Source organism: Macrobrachium nipponense, chromosome 39, assembly GCF_015104395.2.
Source record: "Macrobrachium nipponense isolate FS-2020 chromosome 39, ASM1510439v2, whole genome shotgun sequence".
Lineage (NCBI taxonomy): Eukaryota > Metazoa > Arthropoda > Malacostraca > Decapoda > Palaemonidae > Macrobrachium > Macrobrachium nipponense.
In genome coordinates this window covers 38,236,199-38,245,144 of record NC_061099.1, presented here as the reverse complement: position 1 = coordinate 38,245,144, position 8,946 = coordinate 38,236,199, and the positions used below count along the sequence as shown (strand labels likewise).

Below are 8,946 nucleotides of genomic sequence, written 5' to 3'. Positions count from 1 at the left end.
CATTTTTATCTCACGCCATCCCCTAGAAACTCATTGATCAGCTACTCTCAGGTCGTTACCTCTGCACTGTTCTCCACATTCCATAGGTCACAGAGAACGTTACGAACAATATAGTTATTAATCAAAATACCCCTAGGCCTTACATAATACTATATATTATATATATATTATATATATATATAGTATACTAATTATATATATAATTTATATATATAATGTATATGTGTTATGCTTCCCTCTTCTTCAATATACACTGACCTGATACTTTGTTTCCCCGGTTCCTGTCTTCTCGTCTGGAAAATGTCCATGCTTGATTTATGTTTCCTCCAGCTAGAATATTATGGACATAAGTGACAACCAACCACCACCCTCTCATTAACATATGACCGGACTAAGAATCCTCCCTAGCTAATATCTTTGCTGTTGCTGTCCGATTGCTGTCTGATTACATTAGGAAGTATTTATTCCCGTGCGTCCATTCACTGCTGGAGTGGTGAGACTACAGTCAGTAAGTACGATTTTATATCTGGATGTGCAGTGTCTAAAGCAAACGTTATATTCAACTTCACTGACTGGAGAATCAGAAACTGTTTATATTTAAAAATCTAGACTGAGTAGACGCTTTAATCATCAAAACACAAACACAAACACACACACACCACACCAAAACCGTGTGCTCGTGTTTCCAGGTCTATAGATGCGAGGAAAAGAATAACTGTATTAAACGCTTACTTTAAAATTTGAATGTTGATCTAACTATATTTCCGTGCCGCGAGCGTCCATACGTACAAAAGGTGAGAGAGAGAGGAGAGAGAGGGTCTCTCTCTCTCTCAGAATTCGGGGATTTATGTGAAGTTTTACCGTAGAGGGAATATGTGCAATGTTTTTCCAGCGGTTTTCCTCCTGGGTTGATTTATTGGATTTTTCAGAATTCCTCCGACAGCCCTTTTGACGGGGATTAATTTATGTTTATGACTGGAGAGAGAGAGAGAGAGAGAGAGAGAGAGAGAGAGAGAGAGAGAGAGAGAGAGAGAGAGAGAGGATTTAAGGGGGTGTGAAATTAAACAGGATTCTGCTGTTCCTACATTTGCTAGACGTTATTGCGTTCTGGTGATTTTATGTTTTCTAATATTTGGAGTTTGCCTTCGCTTTAATAAAACGGTCTCCGCTAAGCGGAGTTCATAAATACTAGCAATTTACCACTCCTTACTAAAAGCATATTCATCTGCTGCTTCATATAAGTGACTCGCTGGTGTTTTTTAACTATTATGTATGATAAATTCGTAACGTAACTAAGTCTACGGGCATAACCAGCCCCGTTTCACGGGCAGAACCACCAGCTCCGTTTCAGGGAATCCCTTTTCATCCCCACCACTTCGGAGGGGGAGGGGTGTCTTTGGAATACCATCTTGCTTCTTAAGCGAAACACTTTATTTACAACCGATTCCATTAGCAGGCACTATAAAACTATCCCCAAAAACGGTATGCACGAATTTTCAAATTTGTCTGCCTGTCTGCGCCAATAACCTATTTGTAATCCTTTCATTCTCAACAAAAAATAAATAAATAAATAAATAAATAAAATAAAATAAATAAATCAAATCAAATACAACAGTTAAGTTTATAAGAACAAGTTCCATAGAAAATTCGTATTAAAACCTTTTACGGAGAACGGCGTCAGATATTAAACATGACGGCTATAAAAGACCATATTAAACAGGTATAGGGCTTCGCGCACCGTTTATCAGGTAATGAAGCTCCCGAATGAGAAAGTAGTTCATCGATTGTCTTAGAATTCTGGGAACTGACGCCCCCCTGCCCTGGGGCGCTGCAAAACCAAACAACAAAGTAGTTTTTTTTTTTTCGAAACGCAGGCGAACCGGTGGAAAGTATCTTTTAACCCAGAGAGAGAGAGAGAGAGAGAGAGAGAGAGAGAGAGAGAGCTGGCCTGGATTTTAGTGAACCTTTTCGAGCCATTCCAAATGACCTTGTACGAAAACAAAGGGTATTACTTTTGTAATAGATTGGTTACATATGCAAATTTTGCTGTAACATCTCGAATTTCTTCCCATATATTCGGACCATTACAGTCTTTTAGAGGCAAAGAAAACTATCATTGCTGCGCCAGTTTGCTTAGAATCCTTCTAGCTGTTTTTCTTTTTAAATGCCGTTCCTAACTTGACTTAATTTATTCACTTTTTTCTTTTTTAGGGCTGAAACTCAAGCGCCTAGCAAGTATTTCCTTGTTTATTTAAATCAGTTGTTTTCAGAAAGCTCGAAAAGGTGATGCTAAACAAAAACATATTCGATTCTACTAAATAATTAGAAAGGAATTCCAGAAAAATATAATTAACCGATAACCGTAACAGTTTAAATTCAAAGACCAATATATATCTGTAACAATATCTCTACTTTATGAATAGGTATATACGGGCATTAGTTTGATGTTACTCTAATGATATTTCCAAATGGATTGCATCATTTATGCCCGTTCGCTCATCTCATCTAAATAAAAAGTAGTAATTCTGCAATCAAGCTTGAATCATCGAGGCACGTGGATTATGCATCTAACTTGCTAAGGACACTGACGTCATTGCAGCAAGTAAACTTCAAAGCAACGTAGAATCACTGACCATCATAACAGAAAAAACAATTAAAAGCACCCGACCCATCATACTATCTCTCTCTCTCTCTCTCTCTCTCTCTCTCTCTCTCTCTCTCTCTCTCTCTCTCTCTCTCTCTCTCTCTCTAGTTATCAATTGTGGGCTGTTTTCACGCCTAATTCTAATCGTTTTTCCTAAATGACATTTTCAGATATTTTCTAACCTTAATATGGTTTGCTCCAAGTCTTGGTCCACATCTGAGTTCTTTAATTATTTCTGTAAAAGTCCCCACTAGAAAAAAACGAACAATTTACATGTGTAAAACCTGATGTTATTCATGATCTTAACCTAATCTCTTGTACATGTATATCGATTCATGACAATGGGCCTCAATCACTCTTATCGAATTTTTTGTACCTAAGTCGCTGGAAATGTATTCTTTTAAAAATTCTTCAATTAAAGTCTTGAGAGAGGCAAGTTAATTACTACATGCTTAAATTTGGTTTTACTCTTTGCTCTGAAGTGGTCCTTGTTTTTCACATTAGATAGCAGAGGGCAAGGAGTTTACTGTTTCAATCTGTTGATTCATTCAATATATATTTGTCTATGTGGGCAAACATTTCACACAAATAAAACATTGCTTAAATGTGTTTACCCTTAGTCATATGTACATATCCGCCATCATCTAAATAAAAAATAAATAAATTCATAAATAAAAATAAATAAATAAATATATATAATATATATATAATATATATATATATATATATATATATATATATAGATGGGTGTGTGAGTATTAGGATCAACCACAACGACCGCTTAATGTCTCAATTTCTGCAAAGCCTTAACCCATTGGTTCCCAATGAGGAGTGTACGCCCCATGGGTTAATTTGATTTTTAAGAGTGACAATTCGAGAATGTTTAAACCAGGTTAATGGCCTTTTAGGCTCCCTCCACGAGATTCTATAAGAATTATAGATCACCACAGGGGGTATCAGGATTTTAAGAGGTGATCTGGTGGGGCATAGCCAAAAAACGATTGGGAACCACTGCCTTAACCCCAAATGAAGATGCCCTGACGTCCATGGTAGGATCCTATGTAATAAGTAATCGCTTAACAACCTGACTTGAAGACTATAAGACTATTCCCTCTGATACGGACTAAACTTGCCCTCTGCCTTAATGGAGTCAGTGAGTGTCCTGCAAAGTATAAGAATACCACCTAATCACAGTGCTCATCGTGGCAGGACACCCACCAAGAACTCGACCTCATCTCCCAAATGCTCATGAATAACTGGTATTCGAACAAGCAAGTAAATAAGAAAATACGTACTGCAGGATGATCGGTGGTATGAAAAACGTGAACAGCCTGGAGGATGAACATGCCAGAAATAAAATTTCTGCAGAGAGTGTATCCATTACTGACATCAACCTCCAAACTGGACCTTGTCATTTAATACTAAAACAGGCACACAATAGATCTGATAGTGAAGAACAATGGTCCCTGCTGATAAGAGATCCCCTTAGGCAGACAAACGTGGTATATAATTTCAAATGTCTAGTCCATGGATGTCCCAGCTCATATATATAGATATGACCACCATGAAACTGGCTAAGAGGATTTCCTTTCATGTGCAAGAAGGTGCTGTAAAAATCCATAAGAAGGATTCCCATCATACAAGCATCCCACGAAACAAGATTATCGAGAACACCAAGGTAACTGGAAAGGCCCCGGAATCGAAATGCCTAAGGTTACTAGGGGCTCTTAATACAGCAAATGAAGCCCTCACTAAATACAAACCAGGAAGTTCTCATCCTATTTCTTCCTACCCACCAGCATTAGACAACCTACTGTGCCAATGCCTGCAACAGACACCATAGCAAGCGACGCTCTCAGCCCAAAATGCAAGATCCAGCAAACCACCCAGCGACCAATGAAAATATTTGCCGCATAATACCAGGCAACGACGTCATACAACGTAACACACTGACCCCACCATATGGCGAGACTACTGCAGCATGACCATTAAGCTTGAGGCTTGAGGAAAATTCTTGCCAGCCAATCAGCAGCACGCATTGTACCTAAGCCAATCAGTGGTCAGCATGCCGTTGACACCCTACTGACCATCCCGGATATAAAGAGTACGCCTCAGCATGAACACAACCATACTTCCATCCTTTGCCATGAACATGCTCAGCACTGACTGAGAGAAACGGTGGCCTAAAATCTTCCTTAAACACCTGATGGGATTAACAACTTTACGGACCATGACCCCAAGACTTCACTTACCAGACGCAACTTGTATAAATCAGAAATACAATATATCTTGATTTACTACCATTTCCCTCTCCAGAAGTCAAAATTATCAGACACTAACACAAGGCAGTAACCAAGAAAATCCAGTTAATAGAAAAAATATATAAAACTCCATATAAAGTGAATGCTGCTGATGCAGAATTCATTTTCAATAATAAAAATAATAAATGATAATATTAAAAGTATTTTTTATCATGTTGCTGCTTTTATTACAGCCTTAACTCCAACTGTGCTAAAAATAATGAAGAGCAAATGGATATAGCATGCTAAGATAAGTAGTGTGTCCTTCTCTTTTAGATGTTTTGGTTAGTTAGTTCTTCTTCTACCTTTGTATATGTCTATATATATGTATACATCCATTGATGTATAGTGTAAGTAAGTTTAAGTTACGTTAGGTTAACCAAGATCAGGGTAGGTCATGTTAGGTTAGGTAGGTTGAGTGAAGTTAGGTTAGGTCAAGTTACGTTAGCTGAGGTTGGTTTGGGTTAGTTTATGATGCGTACATTTATTGTTTATTTACTTTTGTAATTCTGAACCTAATATCATTATATGTATATGGTATAAAGAAAAGGCAGTCCAAATGGCTATATCCATTTCGACTGACTTTTCTTTATACTATATACATATGTAATGATATTAGGTTCAGAATTACAAAAGTTAGTAAACAACAAATTTATGCATCCTAACCTAACACAAGCCCACTTAAGCTAACGTAACTTGACCTAACCTAACTTCACCCAACCTTACATAACCTAACTTAACCTACCCTGACCTAGGTTAACTAACCTAACCTCCCTATACATCAATGCATATATACATTATACATATATACACAGGTAGAAGAGGAACTAACTAACAGTAATATTTAAAAAAGAAGGACATACTACTTATCTCAGCATGCATGTATATTAGGTTAGGTTAGGTTAGATTAACGTTAAGTCAAGTTGGGTTAAGTTAGGTTAAGTTAGGTTTGGTCAAGTTAAGTTGTTTGGTTTGTTGGGTTGGATTGGGTTAGGTTGGAAGCTAGCCAAAGTTGGGTCAGGCCAGGTGGGAGGTGGACAGATTTGGGAGAGAAGGGGATAGAAATAACCAATTACAGATTTGAGGGAGGCGGGTTTGGGTTGACAGGAATTGATGTGGGTAGACTTAGCAATGAACAGTTTTGGAATTGAGAAGTTTTGGGGGGTTTTCCTTTACTCACACAATAAACAAATCCAAAAAATCCCAGAAAATAATATTTTCATTAACTAACAGGCATCAGGAATTATTAAGTATATTGACAATAATCTAGACAAAATTATGAATAATGAATACATCTTAATCTGTAGAAGCTGAAAATAAGGTTGGATAAAGTATAAACAATAGAAAAATGACACCTCACCTGAAAGTGACATTTGCATCAATATGATAAGAATACTATACGACATTCTACCACTAATTTCAAATTTGTATACGGGACATTTTATCTTATTTCATAAATGGCTTTAAACCAATTATCATAAACTAAATCTTATGATAATTTCTAGTCTACGTACGCCTGAACATAGCTTGGTCTCCCAAAGCGGTGTACGGTACCCCTAAGGTAATTAAAAGTAATATATGAATTGAATTCTTATCTACTGTAGTATACAGAGTAGCAGCGTTGTATTGGGGTTAACATTCATAAGTATCACAGTGTAAAAGTATTGTCATACATAATATGCAGCATTGAACATTAATAATTAATAAACATCTCACTGTAAAAAAAAATTGTCATGCATAGTAAATAAACAGTACTAATAAACTTACTAAACAGACCAATGAAAAAAATTTTCATATATAATTAATACACAGCATTAAATCATTAATAAACACGTCATGGAGTCTGCTAATAGCAATCAAAAGAAACTTGTATATAACAACTAATGATAAACACAATAATTAATGGCTAACAAACAAGTCATGAAAGAAAATGGATGACGATTGCAAAATACCCCAAAAATTACATCACAAAATTTAATAACCATCAATATACATGGTGTGTGTTGATATTATTACTAAAAAAACTGTAAATAATGATTGAAGATAAATAAAATTGGGATGAATGCTAAAACACTGAAAAAATCACCTACAGTCCAATAATATAATTTGCTAATAAACATCAGTAAACATGATGTATGGTTATAATAAATGTACCAAATACGTGAATATTGATTAATGATAAATGTAATTTAGATTTGTAAAAAATTCAAATATCCAACCATTGCCAGAATCTACTAATGTCAATTGCTAATAAACAGCAGTGAACATGAAGTATGTTAATAATACCTAATCCTAATAAACTTGTGAATAATGATTGAAAATAAATATAAAATGGTGACTAAATGCATAATCATTATAGGATGAAAAGCCATGAAAGAAGACGGATCCCTTATGACAAAAAATAGTTGTACTTACCAAAATTTATCTTGTTTATTATTTGCGGAGTAGTAGGCTACGATGACAGAAAGACGAGGAAGTGACAGGTCTGCCGAGTCCATGTCGATACAGATTTTGCCACTGATAGCCTGAGGTATTTATTTTACTCTGTCCTTTCTCTTCTTGTTCAAGGTGTGAGACACCTGTTCCAATTTGCCTGCTAACCATCAACATGAGCTTTCGTGAGCTGTTCCAACAAGAGCTTTCGTGAGCCGTTCCAGTCAGAGCTTTCGTGAGCTCTTAAAGCAAGATCTTTCGTGAGCTGTTCCAACAAGAGCTTTCGTGAGCCGTTCCAGCCAGAGCTTTCGTGAGCTCTTAAAGCAAGATCTTTCGTGAGCTGTTCCAACAAGAGCTTTCGTGAGCCGTTCCAGCCAGAGCTTTCGTGAGCTCTTAAAGCAAGATCTTTCGTGAGCTGTTCCAACAAGAGCTTTCGTGAGCCGTTCCAGCCAGAAGCTTTTCGTGAGCTCTTAAAGCAAAAGATCTTTCGTGTGAGCTGTTCCAACAAGAGCTTCCGTGAGCCGTTCCAGCCAGAGCTTTCGTGAGCTCTTAAAGCAAGATCTTTCGTGAGCTGTTCCAACAAGAGCTTTCGTGAGCCCTTCACAAGTGTTGCAGGCATCCTTCTTCACAAAGAGAAAACCGATGATAGTTTAGGCCTGCCTACACTCGTTTTTTTTTTTTTTTTTTTTTTGTTTTTTTTCATCTGGTCGATCCGCTTATAGGTGCTTGTGTATGGTAACACTGCGTTCCCGGTAAATATTTACGGCGTGTGTAAGTGTTAGGTTAAATAAAAGGCTATCGGGTGGGTGATATTTGCAACTGAAAAGTGTTTGTATAATTTACTGTATGCGAATTACACCGTTAATATTCGAAATAGGATATTAGTCATTATGGTGAAAGCAAGCTGCCTTTTCGGGGTGGCGAATGGAACAGCCAGACGCAGAGACGGGAAAATTGCTTCTCTCGCTGTTTCTATGGCAACAATATATTGATTATATGTAGCAAAATTATTATTATTATTATTATTAATGTCTAGCCTAATTACCCAATGAACTGGAGAATTAATTAAGGTTGTTTTCAGTATTTGCTTAATGGTTATTTTTTATTATTTCCCCCCCCCCCTCTCTCTATCTCTCTCTCTCTCTCATGCACACGCATAAGAAGTTTATCTCAATATGAAGAGGAACAGAAAATTCAAAATATAAAATGTTGTTTATTTAGCAAATTGAAAACAAGCCTGTACATCAAAAGTAATCATTCATACTTTTCATGATACCCCCAAAAAATAATGTTCATAGGGTGATTGTTCCATCAATGATCTCATAAAGATTAAAATTTATTACGTCCAATTACATTCTTTCCTGCCTACTATATATATAACCAAAACAACCAATCCCATGCAGACTATGAAAAGCTGCTTTATCTCTTTTTATCACATACATGTGCCCACCTTCTCTCTCTCTCTCTCTCTCTCTCTCTCTCTCTCTCTCTCTCTCTCTCTCATATTACAACACTCATTCACTCTCTTCCTCAGTACTTTCATCTGATTGTATATTGATAATAAAGTTT

The 8,946-nt window shown here is 36.6% G+C and overlaps 1 protein-coding gene across 2 annotated transcripts in view; it reads right to left on the bottom strand.

Annotated features, from left to right (window-relative positions):
- LOC135210555 (uncharacterized) overlaps positions 1–8,946 on the bottom strand; it is a 118,642-nt gene that overhangs the window by 105,984 nt on the left and 3,712 nt on the right. Inside the window, exon 1 of one of the 2 annotated variants that reach the window (XR_010313539.1) lies at positions 7,360–7,667. The exons of the other annotated variant lie outside the window; for it this stretch is intronic. The gene's annotated coding sequence lies outside the window, so the exon portion shown is untranslated. Of the gene's footprint in view, positions 1–7,359; positions 7,668–8,946 lie in introns of those variants that run through there. 2 annotated transcript variants of the gene reach the window in all.